Consider the following 25,394-nt stretch of genomic DNA (forward strand, 5'->3'; position numbering starts at 1 on the left):
AAAATTCCTTATCTTTTACTTGGTGGTAAAACTGAAAGTATGGTACTGCCAAGAAGTTTAAGAAGTGATAAGAAAAAAAAAAAATTTTTTTTTTCTTCCTATCTGAAGGTTGGTAATTACATGTGGAGTGAAGCAGTTAATGTCCTAGAAAAGAAAGCTTTTTAAAGCATTGAAAAGAAATGCATAGTGAAAAATTATGAGAAGTATTAGTAGATTTTCATTAGGTTCTACATAAATTTACCCTTTAAGATCTATTAATATTCTTTAAAATCATTTGAAATAAGCAAGTGATTAAATTAAATTAAAATTAAATTAAAATTACAAGGTGAGACACTACAGCCTGGAAAATAGCAACTTTTATGTGGATTAAGATCTAGTCTACCTAAGCTGGAGATGAGCAATAAAGATTCAACCTGAGTAGAATCAATTATTAAATGAATATATGATTGAGTTGCATCACCAACTTTCCATTTGTTTCTAACCTGTAGATACAGAAACTGTCAAGCTTGTTTCTTTTATTGCCTTTTTGGGAAGAAAGGAACCTTTTTTTTCCATAGCATTCATCTCATTAGAGTACTCACTCAGAACCGTAAACGTTTTTTTTAGGCCCTTTTTTGTCCTGAGGGGAACAGAAACTATGGGCCTGACCAAGAGGCCATTAAGTATCACATGTGGGTATGAGAGTTGTGAGCCAAGAATGGGATCTAAAATTATATCAGGCAAGAAGGGGATGAGACTATCTTTGTTGAAAATTGGAGAATTAATTTTCTGGTTCCAGATCTCAAGATTGCCTTTGCTTTTTATACAAAATATAAAATGTATTGACTTTCTAGACAATGATATTCCAAATCCAGTTCTTAGGTTTCCAGGATAGTCAAATGCTTTCCTGTCCTTTTCTCTGACACAAGCAGAAAATGATTAAGGAATATAGAGGACCATATGTTTTTCTCCTTGATCAAACTGGTGAGGGAGAAAGTCTTGAGAAGGAGTGAACAGATCCTATCGGTCAACATCTGTTTGGTGGGCTTGTGTTGGTAACAGAGATTTGGCATTTACGACCATGGAAAACTTTTTGAGGATCAAGGACTTCTTTGAAGACATGGAATCTACCTAACAAAATAGTGCAAAAGCATCTTTGATGAAAAGTTGGCCAACCTGGTGATGAGAAGATCTTTAACCTATGAATAATGTGGAAACCAGATGATGAACTACAGTCAACTGAAGAAGCAGCTGAACAATCTGGCAAGTGAAGTAAGCTAGGTGATATAGACAAGAGATCTCGTAATCAATAGAATAGAGCTAAATGAGCTCACTTCAGGTATATGCACATAAATAAGGAAACACAAACAAGTCTTCATGGGTACAGCTCTCATATCACTTCTGAGAAATCAGCATGAATAGACTCTTTTGTTAAGTGCCTGTACACTGATGGATGCAGCATGAAGAAAAACCAGGAGGAACCAGAAGCCTGCATGCAGTTTCAGGGCTACAACCTCACTGGAATCACAGAGATGTAGTGGGATAGCTTACAAAACTGGACTGTAGGAATGGATTGATATATGCTTTTTATGAAGGACTGATCCAGATGGAAAGGATAGCAAAACACTATTGATTTGAAAGGGTAGCAGGAAGGCATGAAGTTCTTTCCAGGACTGGATGATGAGCCAGCCAAGAACTGATGCGGATTAGCAGGCAGACCAACATGGGGGATATTGTGGTGTGTCTGCTCTACAGACTGTCTGAACAGGAAGACAGTAAGGCCCTTTTCATACAGCTGAGCAAGATGCCTCACAGAATGACAGAATCACATAATGTCCGAGGTTGGAAGGGACCTCTGAAGATCATCTAGTCCAATCCCCCTGCTGAGCAGGATCACCTAAAGCACATTGTGCAGGATGTCATCCAGGCGGGTTTTTAATATCTCCAGAAAAGGAGACTCCACAACCTTTCTGGGCAACCTGTTCCAGTGCTCTGTCACCCTCACAGTAAAGAAGTGCCCTCTCATACTCAGACAGAACCTCCAGTGCTTCAGTTTGTGCCCATTGCCTCTTGTTCTCTTGCTGAGCACAACTGAAAAGAGACTGGCTCTATCCTCTTGACACCCTCCCCTCAGATATTTATACACATTGATGATGTCTCCCTTCAGTCTTCTCTTTTCCAGGCTAAACAGGCCCAGTTCTCTCAGCCTGTCCTTGTACAACAGGTGCTTCAATCATCTAATCATCTTAGTAGCCCTCCTCTGAACTCACTCCAGTAGTTCCATGTCCCTCTTGTACCGGGGAGCCCAGAACTGGACACAATACTCAAGGTGTGGCCTCACCAGGGCTGAATAAAGGGGGAAGATCACTTCCCCTGACCTGCTGGCAACACTTTTCCAAATGCACTCCAGGACACCATTGGCCTTTTTGGCCATAAGGGCACATTGCTGACTCGTGGTCAGCCTGCTGTCGACCAGGACTCCCAGGTCCCTCTCTGCAGAGCTGCTCTCCAGCAGGTCACCCCCCAGCCTGTACTGGTGCTTGGGGTTATTCCTCCCTTGGTGCAGGACCCTGCACTTGCCCTTGTTGAACTTCATGAAGTTCCTCTTGGCCCAACCCTCCAACCTGTTGAGGTCCCTCTGAATGGCAGCACAGCCCTCTGGGGTATCAGCCACTCCTCCCAGCTTTGTGTTGTCACCAAACTTGATGATGCACTATGTTACATCAGCCAGGTTGTAGATGAATAAGTTTAACAAGACTGGACTCAGTGCTGACCCCTGGGGGACGCTGGTAGCTGTGGGCCTCCAACTAGACTCCGCACCAATAAACACAACCCTCTGAGATCTGCCATCCAGCCAGTTCTTGATCCACCTCTGTCCAGTCATCCAGGCCACACTTCCTGAGCTTGTCTATGAGGATGTTCTGGAAGACGGTGTCAAAAGCCTTACTGAAGTCAAGGTAGAATTTACATTTGCAGGTCTTTGTCTTTATGGGGGACCCCAATATCTGTTGAGAGACAACTCAGCATGGTACAAGAATCAAGGTGCTTTCTGGAGTGTAATCATGAAACACCCTGTTTACAATCTCAGAAAAATATAAGAGGTGTTCTAGAGAGCTGGTTGATTTTTAAGGATCACCTTCTCCAAGATCAAGAATGGTCAATATTAATTAGCACAAAATAAAACAAAGGTGATAAGATATCTTGCATGGATGAATAGGGAACTTTTGACAAAACTCAAACGTAAAAGGGAAGCATACAATAAGAGGATGCAGAGACAAGTAACTCAAGATGAATTTGGAGAAGCTGTCCAAACAATGCTGGGCTGAGGTTAGGAGAACAAAAGAAAACCTGGAACAAAGCAAACCGTACATGGCAGATGTGGAAGGCTTCTACAAGTCTATCACCAGCAAAAGGAAAACTAGGGAAAATGTGGGAACGCTGATTTGGTAGTTTAACACCAGTAGGTAGCTAAGCACTGACACTCTGTGCACTCACACTCCCCCTTCCTCAGAAGGGAGGGGGGATGATGAAAAATGCTCATGGGTTGGTAAGGACAGGGACATCACTCACCAATTACTGTCATGGGCAAAACAGACTCAGCCTAAGGGAGATTAATGTAGTTGCTTGCCAACAACTAACAAACTAGTGCAGTGAGAAACTAAAAGCAAACTAAAACTACCTTCCTCCATGAGTCTCATGAATTCAACAAAGGTGAAAGCCAAGTACTGCACCTTGGGAAGAATGAAGCCATGCAGCAGCAAGTGCTTGTGACCAAATATGGGAATCCTTGTAGATGGAAAGTCGAACATGTGCCAACAATGTGCCCTTATGGCAAATGTGGCTAACTGCATCCTGGGCCGCATGAGGAAAAGCATTGCCGGCAGATTGATGGAGGTGATCTCTTAGCAATGCTGAGACATTGTCTGCAGTGTTGGATCCAGTGCTGAGCAGTATGTAGTAGAGCAAGACCAGCAAAGGGCAATAATAATGATTAAAGGACTGAAACATCTACTGTATGAGAGGCTAAGAGAGCTGTGACACAATTTAGCCCAGAGAAAAAAAAGGCACAGCTCAGTGGCAGGGCAAGTAGAAAAGGACAAAAAGTGGAATACAGGAAGTACTGTTTAAACTTAAGAAAAAAAGTTTGTTTGTTTGCCTTTCTTGTTTGTTTGTTTTATTGCTTTTGTTTGCTCATTTTTGTGATGGTGGTCAAACAGTGGAACAGGTTGCCCCAAGAGGTATTCAAAACCTGACTGAGCATAGGCAATCTGCTTTAGTTGACCCTAATTGAATTGGAGGGGCTTTGGACTAGAACCTTCTGGTCATGTCTGCAATCCTGTTACTCTGTGCATGAAAATGAAATACTCATCTACAGAATCATAGCATCATAGAATGTCTTGGGTTGGAAGGAACCTTTAAGATCATCTAACTCGAACCCCCCCCAACATAGGCAGGGATACTACCCACTACATCAGGTTGGCCAAGGCCCCATCCAGCCTGGCCTTGAACACTCCCAGGGATGGTGCATCCACAACTCTTGGCAACCTGTTCCAGTGCCTCACTACCCTTACAGTGAAGAATTTCCTCCTAACATCTAATGTAAATCTATCCCCTTTAGTTTAAGACCATTCCCCTTTGTCCTATCATTATCTACCTAATAGTCACTCTCCATCATTTTTATAAGACCCCTGTAAGTACTTAAAATCCACAATGAGGTCTCCCTTAAGTCTTCTCATCCCCAGCTCTCTCAGCCTTTCTTCCTAGGAGGGGTGCTCCAGCCATCCGATCATTTTTGTGGCCCTCCTCTGGACTTGCTCTAAAAGGTCCACATCTCTTTTGAGATGGGGACCCCAAAGAGATGGAAAATAAATCAGTCTCTAGAAGTTTTCAAAAGCACACAAAGTATTTATTTTACTCATATTAAAAATAAAATTAAAAAAAAATCAAAGGGTGAAATAATTTAATGAATGAATTTAAATAGTATTAACTGTAAAAGGTCTTCCAAATTAGTAGCCAGGAATAAATTAAGAGGGAGAAGGGCCATTCATCATTGTTTGCCTCTTCCTTAGAAAAAGAAATGTGCACTGCATTTGAAAAAGGACTGGTTCTGGAAAGCAATCCTGTCCTGCTATACAGGAAGTTTCACTAGAAAACAAAGTCTCTCCTTGTGTCCTCAGAAAACATATAGTTCACTATAAATCACTGTAAATCACACTATAAATCATTCCCTATCATCATCTAAGACAGCTTCAGAAACATAAGTTGCATGAATTCATTTCAAAAGTGAACTTGAATGATTTCATCTTTGCAAATTATGTGCCTCTATGTCTTTGGAAATGTGGAGTTTTCCAGAGAATGGAAATCCCGGAGTGATCATATATCACAGAAGAACTTTAGAAGACCTCTCTTTCACTGTAAAGAAGCATGAATACCTAAGAAATGTATTAAATATCTTGATTATATTAAATATTATCGTCCAACTCAATTTTGTAAGTAAACAAAATAATAATAATAAAAAAATCACTGCCTAACAAACTATATATAAACTAACAGACACCAAAGACATTTAAAAATGGTTAAAAAATAAATAAATCATAGCAGTGAGTTTAATATGAAATGATTTGAAGGGCCAAAAGGGGGTGTTTTGTGGTTTGGAATTACCTCATCTCCATTTCAAACTTCTGATTGAATTGCAGCAGATAAATTTTATCTTTATTCTTTATTTTAATCTTTTCACATGGGTAATTAGAACCTAAAATGGATTTATTGTATTAAACAGAATCAATTCACACTGGCTGTTGGTAAACCAAGGAGTTTCACTTTTTGTTTGAAGCCAGGAGATACTTGTGGATGTACTAAAGTAAACATGATAAACTTTCCTGTTCTGGATCAAGCACAGAAGTGTGTAAACTCACTTTTATTTACCACAAAGTACTAGAAATCTCCTTTTACCTACTCAGGATTTACGTTAACTGTCATACAACAGTGGTAAAATATTTCTGAGGGATTGGAGTGAGTGAAAGCTCCCCATTGTTGTAGCTGCAATTAACATTGATTACACTACACACTGTGTAGATATAAATAAAGATGTATCGACTCTTTGCTGTGGGTACTATATAACATAAATATTTTTTTTAAATAATTTTGAACTTGATTTTCAATTCTTTAAACTAGAGAATCGCCATAGTTTTTTTAGTATAGTTACACTGATTTTTTCTGACTAGGACTTTGGTCTTTGTTATTTTTGGAATTCTATAAAGTTCCTAATTATTTTTTCTTCCTAAATGGACATCTTTTTATGTTCTATCATAGCTTTTCACAGTTTCTATTTTTTTTTCTTTTCTATATAATAGCATTAAAAACCAAACCAAACCAAACCAAACCAAACCAAACCAAACCAAAAGTTTTAAGTGGTTTGCTTTTGTAAGAATTAGGTAGTGAAAAGATATAAATATTATACACACACCTAATGTGTTTTTTTATGGCCTTGACTAGTTATGGTGCACAAGGGAAACTGTTCCTATTAAAATCACCCACCATAATCTCCATGATGCCTTTGGATTGAACTATTAAGCATGCTGGAGAGGGCCTATCATATGCTGCATAATAGTCAGAAAAATAAAATAAAAGAAACTCATAAATGTTGAGGTTTTATGACTGCATTTCTTATATCCTTTTGTAATCTTTGTCTAAATTTCCTGGATTTTGGAATGCTTACATATGTCTAGGTACATATAAGGAAGATCCTGATATTTTGATGCTAAGTAAATCTTAACACAGATCATTTGGATATATATTAGTAATGATAGGTATGCAAGTACACAGAGATGCTTATGAGTTCCTTCTGAAACAGAGTGGTGTTTTGCTCCAAGATGTGCAAATTTTTATATTAAAAAAATGTGTTCCACATGCATATATTTTAAACAGTAATATGGTTATAATCAGTACTTACAAAAGACAGTATCTCTTTAGAATTACTGGTACCTTCAAACAAATCTAATGTACCAGACACAACACATTCAAATAAATCACATTGCAACACCATATAGAGAACCTTGAGGTCAAATAGCATTTGGGGATAGACAACAAAGTTGTGAGGGGCTGCAGGGAGAGGAGTCTGGTGTAAACTCTTAATGTTTTGATAAAATGAAATTATCTAAATTTTCCTTCATCCTTGTCTTGTAGATAAGTAGCGATAGGACAAGAGAGAATGGCCTCAAGTTACACCAGGGGAGCTTAAGGTTGGGAATTAGGAGAAATATCTTCTCAGTAAGAGTAGTTTGGCATTGGAATTGTTGCCCAGGAAGGTGGTGGAGTCACCATCCCTGGATATCTTTAAGGAAAGGTTGGATGTGGTACTCAGGGATATGGTTTAGTGGGTAATATTGGTGGTAGGGGGACGGTTGGACCAGATGACCTTGCAGGTCTTTTCCAAGCTTAATGACTATGATTCTATGAAAAATAGCGTACAATTTCTATGGATGAAAATATGGAACAAATAGAAGAAACAGAGACATGGGGTGTTATTGTATCATGTTAAAGTCTGCAGAATAGGTATTAGAACATTCAATAACATTTTTATCTTTGTGTTATAACTGAGAACCGTGCATTTTCTTAATTTATAAGATGGAATAAATTAGGGATGTTAACTGTTGCTGTACTTGGGAAGAATTCAACGAATGACTGCAGTCAGTGTTGAAGATACTGGAGACAGAACTCAAAGCATACTGATATTTAATTTCCACAAGTTTATAACAAAGGTTGTAGAAACACATTTTTTGTACTTTAGCTTATAAAAATTTATTTTTGATTTATTTACACTATTTTTCATTTTCGTATTCATGTACATTTCAGCAAGAAGATTAAAAACAGAAAAATTTAAGTTACGCCAAAAATTAAACACAGTTTATTATTGAGTAGGAGAAGATGCTTTTACTTTTTTCTTTTTTTTTTTTTTAATTATGGTCAAAAAATTGATATGTTTCTATTTTTTTTTTCCTCAGTCTATTTTATTTCTTTATATTCCAGTTCTGTGGTTACACCTGAGCACTGAATTGTAAAATAATCCATTGTTTAACCTGGAATCCAAAGTTTACCTTCCAGATTTGTTGCTTGTCAAGAATGCTTATTACATGTTATTTTCCTTACTCCTCTCATTTTGCTTTTTATTTCCTAATGAAATCCAAGATTTATAGGATGACCTCTTTCTTTTTCTTTCTTTCTTTCTTTCTTTCTTTCTTTCTTTCTTTCTTTCTTTCTTTCTTTCTTTCTTCCTTTCTTCCTTTCTTCCTTTCTTTCTTTTTCTTTCTTTCTTTTTCTTTTTCTTTTTCTTTCTTTTTCTTCCTTTCTTTTTCTTTTTCCTTCTTTCTTTTTCTTTCTTTCTTTCTTTCTCTTTCTTTCTTTCTTTCTTTCTTTCTTTCTTTCTTTTTCTTTTTCTTTCTTTTTCTTCCTTTCTTTTTCTTTTTCTTTCTTTCTTTCTTTCTTTCTTTCTTTCTTTTCTTCCTTCCTTCCTCTTTCTTTCTTTCTCTTTCTTTCTTTCTTTCTTTCTTTCTTTCTTTCTTTCTTTCTTTCTTTCTTTTTCTTTCTTTTTTTCTTTCTCTCTTTCTTTCTCTCTTTCTCTTTCTCTCTTTCTTTCTCTCTTTCTCTCTTTCTTTCTCTCTTTCTTTCTTCCATTCTTAGTAGTCACAAAAAGTAGTCACAGTTGTTATCACACATGATTAGTTAGTTGAGTGCCAACTACTTAATGTGGGAACAACTGCATAATGTGAGAGTAATTATGTGATTAGTTTATTCCTTCTAATCTTAAGTATTACCAAGAGATCAAAAAATGCAGTTTATCTTTTTTTTTTTTTCCGTATTTTTTTTCTCTTGCCACCAGATGATACTAGTAACATTACCAATTGATACACTATTAATAATTACAAATTTTTGCTGGATTCTGAAGTAGAAGTCTAATTATTGCAATGTCTAAATATTGCAAATAATTTTTTTCTGGTGTGTGCTGGCCTTAGGGTAAATCCTTATGACTGTCTGTACTTCAAGAGTAGTGCAGAGATTTCCCAATTTATCACAGAAAGAATTAGCTGTAGACCTATAACCAGTATAGTCATTTCAGCAGAGCTGCATCAAACTAATTCCTCCTACCTTTGAGATAATTTCTTATGATGCTGTATAAGACTGACACTTCAACGCTGTTCCAGGATCTAAGCTAGTATATCTCTGCTTGACAGTCTGCCGCTTCAAATAGAGGTTCAAACTTGCTGAAAGCTAGTTTGGGGTTATCCCATACTGTGTTGCATTATGCAGTGTATTTTATGACCACAAATGATTTTTTTTATCAGTTTCAATATTTATATTGGCAGTATGCGCACTGATATCCACTGGTGTCACTGAAAAAAATGAGAAAAGACTACGTGAAAACCTGATTATGGACTTTCAGATATGATTACATACATGTGTATACATATATTTGTGTATATATATGTATATATATTTGTATTCTCCATATAACTTTACTGGTTATAGTGATGCTGAGAACCCTCTACAAATGAAAAAAGCCCAAGAGACTGCAGAAGTGATTCTCTGTGTGTTTGTGTCATTGTGCCTCACAATGACAAAAATAATTAAAATAAATAAATAAAAATAATAATACTATCAGCTCCAATTCCAATTAAAAAAAAAAAAAACATGTAGGTTCCTAAGTGAGAACTCTAAAAAATAGTTATTTTTTTAGGTATTGAAAAGAGCTAGCTCAGCTTTGCCAGTTTTCACCTGTAGCATTCCTTTCTAAAAGCCAGGGATACTTTGCATTATTGCTGATTGGTTGAGACACTTCTTCCTGTTAGAAAAATAAATCGTTTGCTATTCAGATTTAGTGGCAAACACATACTTGAAGTAGATGATATACAAAGCTGCAAATGTCTTAGTGTTCTGAATTAACAAGGCTTCATACTATTTTCCCAGAATTTATAAATAGCACATGAATGCTCTTTTGGGTCAATATAGAAATGATTTCAGTACAGTAAATGGTACAACTACCAGTCATAATGTGCTGTTCTACTTTCATTCCTGTTATTTTCTATCCATGTTGCTTACATTAGCAATTTCATTAGATGCAGCTGAACAAACTTTCATGAATTTTATTGACAGAATGGGGAACTAATTTTGTCTTGTTTGTAGTAATGCTATCAGAAAAAGGGGGAGACCAGCACACCATATATCTCTCTATTCTATGAATACTCCCCACAAGAAAGGTTAAAAATTATAATATTTGAAACACTACTTGATAATCTTTTCTTCACTAACACATTTTAAACATTTTGTCAACTCCATTGCAAGGAATAGTTTCAAACCTATTTAAAATTAAATAAAATCAGACTAACAGACATTGAAAGACGGAAAACAATAACACCATCTGTTCCCATATCCAGTAAAACAGGGACCACAGAATTTTACCTAATATATGAAAATTTCATTAGCATAGATCAGAATAGTAACAATGACTTCAATTGATACTAAAGATTCATCTCAGCTTTCGGTTAGTCTATAATAATATTTTTTTTATTTTTTTTTTTTATTTCTATGAGCTTTAGACACACTATAAGGGTGTAAAAACACAAATGTTGATAAAATAAGTACCTCTGAGTGATTCATCTGCTCTGATTTAGGGTCCAAACATTTATATCTAAGAGTGAGTTATTAATCTTAGAAGCTCATAATAAGTTATGGATGAAAGTAGGTATAGCCAGTCTAAGATGAGAGTCGAAAGACAGATAAACCCTTCTTTCTCTGCCTACAATGAATATTTGTCACAGTAACAGGAAAGGATACATGGAATATTTACGTCTTCAGTCATTTGTTGTAGATTAGTAGATCCTAGCCTGCACTAACTGTTGTTAGGAACTGAACGTTAACTAAGACTATTTATAAAATATTTCCAGAGATAGCAAATAAAGCAAATACTGTATATTTCATACTTGACTATTCTTAGAATGAAATTATTCCAGAAATTGAATTTCATAGGTGTAAATCAAAGAAACAATTCTGCATTCGATTGACCAAGGTGATCTAAAATTTCATTTTTATATTTCTTATAAAAAATCTAAGAAAATGTTGTCTGATCTTAAAATAGTTACCATATACATTTTATGAAAATGATAAAATTTATAATAACCTTAGGTCTCAGGGAACATCCACCCATATCACTTCACTGGCTTTTCTTTAAACTATATGAGTAAAACTTCAGAATGATTCTGGATTTTTTAATACAAGTGTTATTTATCTCTGTTTGCATGTGTTTGTTCATATATACTTCAAGGGAAGACTGACCACTGTCATCTACCTAGAATTCTGTAAAGCCTTTGACACAGTCCCATGCAACACCCTTATCGCTAAATAGGAGATATATGGATTTGAAGGGTGGACTATTTGGTGGATAAAGAATTGTCTGGATAGCTGCATCCAGAGAGTTGCAATCAATAGCTCTGTGTCCAAGTGGAGGCTGGTGATGAGTCCCTCAGGAGTCCATCTTGGGACTGGTGCTGTTTAATATCTTTATCAGTGACTTAAACAATGTTCCCTCATAAAGTTTGCAAACAGTGCTAAGCTGAGTGGTACAGTCAACATAAGAGAAGGAAGCAGTGCCATCCAAAGGGACCTGGACAAACTAGAAAAGTGGGCCCATGCAGACCTAATAAATTTCAGCAAGTGCAAGGTACTGTACCTGGGTTGGGGCAATCCCAGACATGAGTAGCATCCCTGTCCATGGAGTTGGATCTAGATGATCTTTAAGGTTCCTTCCAATACAATCCTTTTTACAATTCTATAATATATATATATATGTACAGATAACACATTTGTGGGTATTCGTGTTCTTAAAAGATGAATAGAACCAGGATTTCATTCAAATATCTTCCCATAAATATTACAAATGATAAATCATATGTTGCAATACATTTTTTATTATACTTCACCTGTATGATTATCTAACAACACTGTTTTATATATATAGGTTCAATTAGCTCAGGATTTTAGGTATATTGAAAAGTCATGAGATTTTTTTAAGAGAAAAAAAAATCCCCCCCCCCCCTTTTTTTTTTTTGATTTGAACCTGTTTTGGTGCTTTACCTCCTTTTCTTTTTGAACAGTTTGTGGTTCGTGTCTATCTACATTTTTCTTGCTTATTTTCCATATCAGTGCTCTCTAGACTTTGTAAGAATACAAGATTAAATGAAAGCATAATAATGAGAAAAGACAAAAAAAAAAGACAGGAACATTTTATATGGAATTTAGAAGAGGAAACCTTATACTTTTTATTAATAAAGTGAATGTCTTTAGAAGGAAAATACAGCAGATCTCATACAACTCTGTCTATGAAATATTTGTTATGGTTTATTCTGAGAAATTGTCAATTAAATATGTGAAACTAGCATAAGCATAAGCTTTGCAGTTAGGTAACCTGCTAGCTTAAAGTGAAGACACAACTAAATTATGTTGTATAGGTATAACGTGCAGAAGAATGTTACTAATGTGGAATTGGTCTCAATCTTATTATTAACACTGGAAAACAATTGTAACACTGTTCTACAGAAATGAGGTTACAAGGACAAAGTGAGAATGGCTTGCTGAAAAGAAAGGTGTCAATACGTTTTACAGGGATTTCTATATGGTTTTGAAGATGGACTAACAGAACCAGTATTCTATTAAGCATAAAAAAGTTTAAGACATGGTCTGAAAAATTCTATTGTGCACTGAGAACTCATCACTTTGGTAGACAGATGAAGGAATAGACATATAGATTTACTGGAACAAATACAATATAAAGTTGTGTAAGGTGTTATGCTTACCATAAAAGAAGGTGAACATGAATAATGTTAAATTAAATATGAATAAGACATCATTAAAGGGTTATGGTAAATGGGGCTGCATCAGGCTGGCGGCCACTCACCAGTGGGGTCCCCCAAGGCTCCATTTTAGGTCCAGTGTTTTTATAGGTTTTATAGGTTTCAGTGTTTTTATAAATGATTTGGATGTAGGACTAGAAGGTGTTTTGAGCAAATTTGATGATGATACTAAACTGGAAGTTGTGGACTCTGTTGAGGGTGGAAAGGCCTCGCAGAGAGATCTGGACAGATTGTAGAACTGGGCAATCACCAACTGCATGAAGTTTTACAAGAGCATGTGCCAGGTCCTGCACCTGGGACAGGGCAACCCTGGCTATACCTACAGACTGGGCGATGAGACGCTGGACAGCAGCCCCGCAGAGAGGGTTCTGGGGGTTGTGGTTGATAGCAAGCTGAATATGAGCCAGCAGTGTGCCCTGGCAGCCAGGAGGGCCAACTGTATCCTGGGGTGCATCAAGCACGGCATTGCTAGTCAGTCGAGGGAAGTGATTGTCCCGCTCTGCTCTACGCTGGTGCAGCCTCACCTCGAATACTGCGTGCAGTTCTGGGCACCACAGTACAAAAAGGACATGAAACTGTTGGAGAGTGTCCAGAGGAGGGCGACGAAGATGGTGAAGGGCCTAGACGGGAAGACATACAAGGAGCATCTGAGGTCACTTGGCCTGTTCAGCTTGGAAAAGAGGATGCTGAGGGGAGACTCATCGCAGTCTACAGCTTTCTCATGAGGGGGAATGGAGGGGCAGGCGCCAATCTATTCTCTTTAATGACCAGCTATAGGGAATGACCACCAAGGGAATGGTGTCAAGCTGCAACAGTGGAGGTTCAGGCTGAATATCAGGAAAAGGTTCTTCACTGAGAGGGTTGTCGCGCACTGGAACAGGCTCTCCAGGGACATAGTCACAGCATCAAGTCTGTCAGAGTTTAGGAAGCATTTGGACTGTGCACTTAGTCATATGGTCTGAATTTTTGGGTAGACCTGTGTGGTGCCAGGAGTTGGGCTCAATGATCCTTATGGGTCCCTTCCAACTTGGGATATTCTATGATTCTATTCTATGATTCTATGATCTATATTACTGAGTGGGGTACTACAGCTCCAGAACTTCTTTCCAATTTGCCAAAGCTGCATAGAAAGTGGAAAGGAAGAGTCTTTCTGCTACTCCCCAAATCACTGAAAATCTGCTTCTGTGTTGGATTTTACTATATCTCTTCTCTCTTCTAAGATCGGTGCTAGGATACCTAGAAGGCATGTCAGGGAGATGAGATGGTTTGGGGGCATGTTACTGAAATTTCCATCATCTGTTCTTCTGCAGGACAGAGGCAAACGAGTCTCTTACTGTCCACTGGAGTTTTTCCCAAGCAGAGCTGAAATTCAGCAGTATTCTGTCACTCCTTTTATCAGCAGTCAACAGGAATTAATGTTTATGTTGACATTTGATAACATATTGCAGGGAAAAATCAAATTACCTATATTTCACAGTAAATGAAGTTGTTTGTTTGCAATATAGTCATATTTATTTCTTTCAAATAATTTTAAAGGGTTAAAAAAAAAAAAAGGAGGTTAAAAAAGACTAAAATATATAAGCTTTATCTAAAAGCTGTGGCCAAGAGAAATATTCACAGATACACAGAGCTTTCTCATCTGTGCCAGTGTAAATGTGTAAATCAGCAAGAAAAGTTCAGTAGCCAAAGGAGTTATACTGATGCTTGGCTAAATCCAAAGAACTTCACATGTCACTAACTCCTACATCAATTCTACATATCAGCTGACAACAGGCAGCAGGCTCAGTATACATTTAATAAATACATGTTATAGTATTCATTGTGTATCACATTTTCTCTGCAGAAAAGATAAGCCAGAAGCATGAAACAATTTAATGCAAATGTGTGGCCAGTCAGGTTTGCAATAAAGTAAAGAAGGACTAGAACAAATGGTGCTTCATTGTACTTTTCAGAGTAACTTTAATGAAGGAAATCTATAAATAATACAAGAACTAAATGACACATACTGTATTTGATCTTAAAATTAAGAGATGTAGAACATTGTCAAATGAAAATGGTCTCCTGCTACCAAAGACTGTAAACACTGAGGTGAAGCCAAGATATTTATTTTCTAAGTTATTGATCTTATGACAAAATTATATTACAATGACTTTATTTCTGATAGACAAAATGACAGATGTAAATTTAATAATTTTACGTGATGGATGTTGATGTAGTAAATTGATAGAAGCTTACACTGTTACCATTACACTACTGTGTATATATTGGCTAAAACGCAAATAACAGGTACATCTGGCCTTTCAGACATTCAAAGACTGATTTATGAACAGAAGCAGAGTTTTATCCCTATTATTATCACTTATGTTGACAATTAATAGATTTTTTCCATTAGTTGAAATCATTTTTGTTAATTAATAGTTCTGCTGCAAGATTGTACGGCATAGATTAATTAGCTACCTGATTTAAGATACCTTAAATCTTTATAGGCTGTTCAAATAACTGAACGTAGTGTAGGAGGGTGGGGAAAGCACAAAGCGCAATGTACTTTTCCTAGAACAAATAAGCAGACAATGAGAAGTAGGAAAATATAATCCTAGTAGACCCCAACTCATCTCACTGCATGTGACCTTATATACCAGCCAACAAGGTAACAGTCAGGGAAGAAATTTATTTCCTTGCATTACCAGAATACAGGAATACCAAAGAATGAACTGTGATTTTGAGAATGACAATATTTTTTCATTGTCTGGATGTTCTGAGGCTAGTATTTAGTTAAACAGTAGAACAAAATGTGCTTTCTGTTATCAGTATAATCATGATGGAATTCTCAATGATTTCAATTAGATTTTGCATTCGGGGGGGGGGGGGGGGAACACAAAGCAGAATTAGGCATTTTCTGCTGTTTTGCATGGATTACACCTTTTTTAATTCTGCAGACTACCATGAGATGGCATAGAGTGTAGAATGTACTGATGGCAGAATGTTTAGTAACAATATGATTTGTAATATAACATTTTCAAGGAGAATATTGAGTTGTTTGTAAAGAACACATTTCAACTTAAGCAGGACAGATTCAGGATAGACAATACTGGAACAATATGATAAACTTCAGAATAATGAGAATGCTATTAAACAGTTTGTTTGTTTGTTTGTTTGTTTTTAAATTAATGGTACATAAAACATTATCCAGTCTTCTCACAGTGACTAATCAAGTTATGCTCATGATATTCTGTAGAGATAAACTTTTACACACATTTAATAAAGTGAAATGAAGCACAAAAGGCAGGAATAATATCATTCAGCTTTACTCATCTTGTGGTAAATTTGTGAATATGATAAAGTTGTCAATTCAGAGGTAGGTGCTAGCAATGGCATGATTATTACAGTTACTATTAGGTAACCTAAACATCTAGCATCCTTTTAGTGAATATTTCAGATGTGACACCATCTTGTGTATACTGAGTATCTTGGCATGAGTTTTTTGCCAAATCTTGTCATGGCAATTCCTTCCATAATTTCCACAGGATGCCCACAAGAGCACTGACTTCAGCACAAAGCACACCATGCACTTCCACTTTCTCTCCAAAGAGAAGGAAGAGCTTCTTGTCTTACATGTAACAACTTAGAAGTTAGAGAACTTACCCAGGCAATGAGAAGGTGCTGTTCTTTGAGTTGGTTCACATGCACAGCTACAACCTTCTAGAAGATTCTTCATAGAATCACAGAATCCAAAGAATGGCTGGGCTATAGTCTAGGGACACCTAGAGCCGTTTGCCAGGGACCATGTCCAGATGGCTTCTGAGTATCTCCAAGGAGTGAGACTTAACAACCTCTTTGGGTAAACAGAGCTTAGAGGTGTCTTTGTTCTTCCCATCAGGTATTGATATACATTGATGAGATTCCCCATGAGCCATTTCTTCTGCAGGTTGAACTGTCCCAGCTTTCTCAGACTCTCCTCATAGGAGAGGTAATCTAGTCCCTTAATCATCTTCATGGCTTTTATCTGGACTCTCTCCAATATGTCTATGTCTTTCTTATATTGGGAAGACCACTTCTGGACACAGCACTCTGCCTGTGGCCACAGCACTGAACAGAGAGGGAGGATAACATCCCTTGGCCTGCTGGAAATGCTTTGACTAATGCAGCCTAGAATACCATTACCCTTCTTTGAAGCAGGGCAAAACTGCTGGTTTATGTTCAACTCAGTGTCCACCAGTAAGCACATCCAGGTCCTTTTCGGCAAAGTTGCTTCCTAGCTGGGTACATTGGTGCCGGGGGTTGTTCCTCCACAGGTGCAAGACTTTGCACTTCTCTTCGTGGAAGTCCATAAGGTTCCTGTCAGTCCTTACGTCCAGACTGTCCAATTCCCCCCGGTACAGTTTAATATCTTTATCAGTGACATAGTGGGATCGAGTGCACCCTCAGCAAGTTTGCAGATGACACCAAGATGAGTGGTGCAGTTAAAACAATAGAAGAAAGGGATGCCATCCAAAGGGACACGGACAACCTTGAGAAATGGGCCTTTGTGAACCTAATGAGGTTCAACAAGTCTAAGTGCAAGGTGCTGCACCTGGGTCGGGGCAATCAAAGACACAAGAATAGACTGGGAGAAGAACTCATTGACAGCAGCCCTACAGAGAAGGACTTGGGAGTTCTGGTGGACAAAAAGCTTGACATGAGCCAGCAGTGTGTGCTTGCAACCCAGAAGACCAACTGCATCCTGGGCTGCGTCAACAGTGGAGTGGCCAGCAGGTCGAGAGAGGTGATTGTCCCCCTCTACTCTGCCCTTGTGAGACCCAACTTTGGAGTACTGAGTCCAGGTCTGGGGCCCCCAGCACAGGAAGGTTGTTGATCTGTTAGAACGGGTCCAGAGGAGGCCCATGAAGTTAATCAAGGGGCTGGAGCACCTCTCCTGTGAAGAAAGGCTGAGAGAGCTGGGGCTGTTCAGCTTAAAGAAGAGCAGGCTCCAGGGTGACCTCATTGCAGCCTTTCGATACTTAAAGGGGACTTATAAAAGAGCTGAATAGCAACTCTTTGCTTGATCAGATAATGACAGGACAAAGGGGAATGGTTTAAATCCAAAAGAGGGGAGATTTAGATTAGAGGTTAGGAGGAAGTTCTTTACTCAGGGGGTGGTGAGGCACTGGGACAGGCTGCCTAGAGAGGTTGTGGATGCCTGGAGGTGTTCAAGACCAGGCTAGATGAGGCCCTAAGCTACCTGATCTAGTGGGTGTTGCCCCTGCTCATGGCAGGGGGATTGGAACTAGATGATTTTTAATGTCCCTTCCTACCTGAGCCATTCTATTCTATGATTCTCTGATGCCAGCACAGCCCTCCGGCATATCCACCACTCCTACCGGTTTTGTGACATCTTGTCCTTCACATGCCTGGAGATTATTTACAGAATTAGCTGTTCCATCCCCTTCCCAGATATATCAAATTTTGGCTTGTAGTTCCCTGGAGTTTCTTTCTTTCCCTTCTTGAAGACAGGAATAGCATTTTCTTTCCTCCAGGAAACGTGAAGCAATTACATTAGATTTTGGCTGACGTACATAACGTATGGTGTGAGTGCTTGGTGGATGTTGGAAATTTCTGTATGGGGTATCTGAGTTTTTATTTGCTGTGTCTTACTGCTTGCAATATGAGTATGTTAAACTTTATAAATGCACTTAGGTAGGGTCAGTGGGATAACCCCACTGAAAGAAATACAAAGAAAAAAAAAAGACAAATTCAAAGGTACCATTCCTGCAGTCTTTCAGAATTCATAGCTCCCACTGTGACTTCAGCAGGAGTTGTCTACGTTGAATAGCTCAATGATCAGACGAAAATATTTTGTTTTGACCTGTAATCAGTTTTTCTGCAGTTATAATAGTAGACATTAAAATCTCAGTGTTTCCTACTTTGTGTTATTTCCTGTACATTTCATTCGCAGTATATCCTATATTTATAGTCAGAACTCCCACAATAAATGTGACTATTATGAGTGGTGAGTAGTTCTCACTTCTTCAAATAATACACATAAATATATTATTGGGTCTATAACCAGGAGAAATGTTTTTAATAGGTTACTTTTAATTGAGTCTAGAATATTTGTTACCATAATCATCTGTGAACATTTGCAGATGCAGACCAGAAGATTGCATGACAGAAAAATTCAATTGCCTCTTTAGTACCCTAATTTTCATAAACACATAAGCTTTCTTAAATACAGAGAACATAAGTTTGGTTTATATGTAGACAGCAGAGAAAAGACCAAGTAAACTTTTATGCAGTGGGTTACACAGAAATGCACTGGAGGGACATTACTGGGAGTGATAACTCACAATTAACTAAAAACAGTAAATTTGGGTTTCACAAGGGAAATGGAATTGGGGATTAGAAGTTGAATGAGGTTGTGCAAATTGGTATGACTGCGAACACTGTTAGCTTTCTGTGAATCTGAAGAGCTGGATCCCAATGCTAACAAAGTGAATGAAAAGACCCCCACTGAATTCAGAGGATCCAGGGATAGCTTCATGAAAAGGAGCAAAGTCTGTTTCATTCACTTCAGCTGTAATTGGTCCAGAGAGAACAGGTACCTTTGCACAAGGAGATCTGTTTGATCTTTAAAATTCAAGAATTTATAGAGAAAAAGTTCACAATCATCTCAATAGTTTTAACTGTTGCAGCCATTCCTAGATCCATCCTGGAAGAGACACAAAAAATGACAAGGATACTAAGATTTTAGAGGGAATGTTACATTTTCATGAACGTGCATCCAAATACAGTTTTCTGTATTCTGTCCTTCTCAGCCTATATGTCATTGCCTTTTGCTATTGCCACTGTTCAGTAAGAGTAACAGAAGTTGCAGAATTTGTTATGAAAAGCCTATATCAGGACAACCCCCCCACACACACTCCCCCCCCCCCCCAAAAAAAAAAAAGAGCCTATAATCTAGTTTTGCACAACAGAGTTCTATTTCAAACTCCAAATGCAACTGAGAAATCTATTTAACTAACCATATACTGACTGTTTGGATTTTTGGCCCAAAAAATTCACTGGGAACATGTGAGACTTTAAAACAAAGTCTCCTAAATCACACACTTCCATTACAAATTATATATAATAATATAAATATAATAATTAATATAATTTATATATGTATATATATATAATTAACGTACAAGATATATATATTACATATAATAATTAACTTACAATAATTAACTTACAAGAATTGGAAAAAGAAAGTAGTAACACAGGGATAAGAGTAATTCATGTTTTTTGTTTGTTTGTTTAATTACTATTTCTGAGGATTTGTTTTTATTTTATATATACTCCATACCTAAGAACAGAAATTTGCAAATGCACATGTACACTAGGACCATCATAATCATTGTTTTCCATTTAGAAAAACTGTCCTACTGTTGTGAGTTATTCAGAGGATTTTATATATTTAAAGCAGATGTACTGGAGATATACATCAACCATAGCTGTATCTGGGTGTGCTCATTCTTTGAGCTAGATTGGAAATGTAAGACACCATATAGAAGGACATAGATATATCATAAATGTGATAGCAAGCACAATAAAAAGTCAAACATCTGCATTAAAGGAGTAGAATGAGTTCTGAATACTAATTCTGCTCAGGGAAGCTGTGAATGCCCCATCCCTGGAAGTGTTTAATGCCCGGTTGGACGGGTCTTTGAACAACCTGGTCTAGTGGAAGCTTGACCCACTAGACCCACAAGGTCCCATGGTGGGGAGGGGGGAGGAACTATCTGATCTTTAAGGTACCTTCCAATCCAAACTATTCTGTAATTTTATTTTTATTTTTTTGTTTTTTAATCCAACATTACACCATTTTTAAAGTTACTTATTCTCACTGGATAAACTTGCTCTAATTGAAGGACTACATGTGATGAACTAGTCCAAGCAATAAAATACCATCTCAGTATTATGCATATTAAAAATGATACTACTAAATATGATATATAAATACACACAGTACAGACAATATATATAAATACTCAGTAAAGGTGAGGACTATTGTTTATAAACTAGCTTCTCCTAATGGTGGGTAAGGCTGAAAGAGTAACATATCTTTCAATTAAATAACTGAAGAAAGTTAGAAAAAAATATCTGGATCCCAAATAAATTTAACATTTTCATTATTTTCTTGACAAGTGAAAAATAGATAAACCTCAGCATTGAATTTTGCATACTATCCACACTGTATATTTATGGTTAATTATAGGGAAAAAGGAAAAGAAATAACATACTATTTTCTCAAAAATAAAAACAAAAAACAAAAACGTTATTGTTACTTATTTGGAATACTGATTTACATGCAGACAACTTTGGATCAAGTCATCCTCCTATTTTAAGATTAAGATTACATTTGTCGTTAAAAAAACAACCAGACAACAACAAAAAAAAAAACACATACATTGGTTTTGAGCATAAATGCTTGGGGGGGTAGTGATTACAGGAATATCAAGACACTTCAATCATTTCTGTTGTTAGTCTTTCACATTTTTTTTTTATGAATAGGCAAAAAAAAAAAAAAAGTAGAGAGTCAGCATTTTTTTCCATTTTTTGGTGAGGGTGTGGTGGTTTTCACCCATCTGTGCAGCTGAACTCTACCACAACCACTCTCTCACTCCCCATCCTCAAAGGAAAAAGGGGAGAAAATAGGATGGAAAGGGCTCACAAGTTGAGATAAGGACAGGGAGATTACTCAGCAATTATCATGACTGGCAAAACAGGCTCAGATAAGTGAGATTAGTAAAATTTATTGCCTATTACTAACAAGCTAGAGAAGTAAGAAACTGAAAGCAAGCTAAAACCACCTTCCCCCCAACCACCCTCTTCGACCTCCTCCCCTCAAGCAGTGCAAAGGAACGGGGGAATGGGGGCTGCGGTCAGTCTACGGCACTTTGTCTCTGCGGCTCCTTCTCGGTCACTCCCTGCCCCTGCTCCACGTGGGGTCCCTCCCACGGGATGCCATCCTTCCTGAACTGATCCCACGGGGGCTGCCCACATGCAGCAGCTGTTCAAGAACTGATCCAACAAGGGTCCGTACCATGGGGTTCATCCAACAGGAGCAAACTGCTCCAGCATGGGTCCCCCACAGGCAGCAGCTCCCCCTAGACCCCCTGCTCCTGCGTGGGCTCCTCTCCACAGGCTGCAGCTCCAGCCCAGGGCCTGCTCCTGCGGGGGCTCTCCATGGGCCACAGCCTCCTCCAGGCCACGTCCACCTGCTCCACCGGGGGCTCCTCCACAGGCTGCAGCGTGGAGATCTGCTCCATGTAGGACCCATGGGCTGCAGGGGGACAGCCTGCTCCACCAGGGGCCTCTCCACAGGCTGCAGGGGAACTGCTGCTCCATGCCTGGAGCACCTCCTGCCCCCCTTCTGCACTGACCTGGGTTTCTGCAGGGCTGTTGCTCACTCCCCTGTCTCCTGTTGTGCAGCAGTTTTTTCCCTTTCTTAAATCTGGTCTCACAGAGGTGCAAACAACATCACTTATTGGCTTTGTTTTGACCAGCAGAAGGGTCCCTTTGGAGCCAGCTGGAGCTTGCTCTTAAGTAACATGGGGCAGCTGCTGAGCATTTCTCACAGAGGCCACTCCTGCAGTCCCCTGCTATCAAAACTGTTCCATGTAAACCCAATACAGAGGGTTGGAGCCTTCAAACTAATTAGTAATTTGTATGTGCTTGTTCTCTGGATAAATTACTATTGCAGTTTTTATAATATATAAAGTGAAACAGTTCTGTCAGAAGTAGTAACTCAAAATTCCCTTTTCTATGGTAATGAGACAACTTTCTTGCAAGTTGAGAATCCCCAAACTTAAATGCAATCTGCAGCTGAATCAAGGGCAAAATTTGTTTTATGTAGTCTCATACCTCTGGAAAAGCCCTTTAACTAACATCTTGTAGTGTACCCTAGCCACAACCTGAGCTATGGGACAACAGAAGCAGGCCAACATAAACATTTTTTCCTCAAGTTCTGTGAATTCAATTTTTCGGCAGGATCAGGGAAATCCAGCCTAAGAAAATTGAATTTACTGAATTCAACTGGAATTTGAAAGCAGTCTGAAGACTGTACACACAACAGCAATTTCTATACATATTTGGCGTCTGGCACTGGTAGCCCTTGTCTGCCCTTCACAATTTTGCTTCCTTTTGCTGAAATGTCAAAGACAGCTTTTTGAAAGGCCTGTGACTTAAGCATGCTCATGAAAGTAAACTCCCAAATTAAAGTGTATTTCCTTTGCAGTTTCAGCTGATTTTTTTTTTGCCAGTTCTTTGATGTCATGCAGTGCTGTATATTATTAACCAGTTGTTAGAAGAAAAACAAAACCTATCCACAAAAACTGCATAGTTAGACTTTGTCAAAGAGCTTGTGTAAGCAACACAGATATAATGAAACAAAAATGAGACCCCTCCAGTTAGAAAATAAAACCCTTAAAACTTATATATATGTTTCTTCCATAGGAATAAAAAAAAAAAAAATCATTACAAAACAATGTAATACGGTGCTTTTATTACATGTACTCTAGCCATCATTTTATAGTACAAGTACATACAGTTATCCAAAATATCAGTATTGAGTAAGTTTAATGTTTTTGTTAAACAAAGCTTCAAACAATAGTTCTTTCACTTCACAAGCATTAGATTGGTTTCTAAGGGAATTACCAAGGTGTTCATAATTTAAAGGTAAATTCACAGTTTATTGTGTATTAGTAGATCTATTCACTATGAGTATTTTTTTTCCTACTACATAATGTAAACCTTTCTTCTCTTAGGCTGCATTTTGCTGTAATTAAAAAAAAAAAAAAAAAAAGTTTGCTCATCACAGACTGCCCCAGAAAACAAATAAAATTGCAACCTTTGGAAAATTCTTTATGTCCTTTGTGGGGTTTCATTTCCTTTGAAGTCTATTCAGTTCCAGTTTTGCTGTTGACAGTTAAAACATGGTACTGCTCTGATCAGAACAGATTACCAGCCAACCCTTCATATTCTGTTCCCCTATTATTATTCTGATACTTGTCATCATGTTTTTTCCCATATCTTTTTCAGTCTCCCTAAAAAAAAAAAAGAAAACCAACCAAACCAAACAAAACAAAACAAAAAAAACAGCTACGCATATTGTTACATCACTGTGCTTTGTTCTGCAGCCCTGCTGTGATAGTTTGGCCCTCAAAGGGAAAATAATAGCACTAACAGTTATGTCCATTTGGTTAAGCTGTTTGCCATTATGTTATGTGGTTTACAGGAGAGATGAAAGACAGGAGAAAATAGTATTAAGATAGAATAGACAAAGTGTCCTTCTACTGTGACAGGCCTTCAAAGGAAGGCTACATACCAGAAGGATTATTTTGTTGATTACAACGTACTCCAAGTGTCATTGCGTAACACCTCTAGTCACTAAGTACAGTACCTTACACCCATCAAAGTGATAAAAATATCTTGTATTATAAAATTAGATAAAAGCACAGCAAGCAAAAAAGTGCAGTATTTTATAAGGTTTATTAAGTTCACCTGTCTTAGAAGCTTTTTAATATATATATATATATCTTTTATAAAGGCTTATTAGTCAGTTCTCCTTTTCCCTTTCATTATGAGGAACAATGTGTCTTCAGAGAAAGGCATGAAAGAGTGATTGTTTCTGGCAGTGCACTGATACATCCATCTCACAATATTTGGTCCAATACAGTGCATATGAGGAAGAGGAGAGAAAACAAGGAGTGTGCGTGCCTAAATGTGTGTGGATAAGTAAAAGACACTGGTGTGGTTTATATTTACAGACTGTAAAAAACACAACATTCTGTTGCTAGAGTGTAGCAGAAGTATAAATACATTTATCAATAAAATAAAATTACTCTTAAAGCAGCTTTATTATAGAATAACTGAGAAGGAGAGAATTATCTCCTTATTTTCTCCTGGAAGTGAGTACATAACTTCCTACAAGATTACAATCTGTTTTCTTTACCTGTAAATGTTGGGAGTCTGTAAACTGTAAAAAGATAGGATACAATGTATCTTTTTGGCTGAATTCAAAAAGCATTAACTCCTCTGCAGACCCTAGAGGACATGAACTTGAGAAGAGTTTCTTCTTGACACTGAAGTACCAGTGAACATATAAGATCATGAATCCTTCTGTCAGAGTACTGCCTGGGAAGATTTAGTATCTTAAAAATGATAAGTTTAGAGTTTGACCTACCAAACATAACATCAGGAAAGGGATGTCTTCTAGAGGCACTGCTTCACAGTAGAAGTCTCCTTCTATGTCTATTCTCACTGATTAATCCTAGTAATGCATTTTGTCCTTGGACACGACCATTACTGATGAAAAGGTAATCAGCAAGAAGTACTATGAAGCATGTATTTCTGATTGAATTCAGAAAGATGAGAATTTGGCATTGCTACGACTTAAGGCTAACTTGCCTTGTATGATACTGAAAATGATTGTTTCTTGCTGTTGGCTACTTAGTCACACAATACAACTTCTGAATTCCCTAACCTTAGTAC

The sequence above is a fragment of the Cygnus atratus genome, chromosome 1, assembly GCF_013377495.2.
Source record: "Cygnus atratus isolate AKBS03 ecotype Queensland, Australia chromosome 1, CAtr_DNAZoo_HiC_assembly, whole genome shotgun sequence".
Taxonomy (NCBI): Eukaryota; Metazoa; Chordata; class Aves; order Anseriformes; family Anatidae; genus Cygnus; species Cygnus atratus.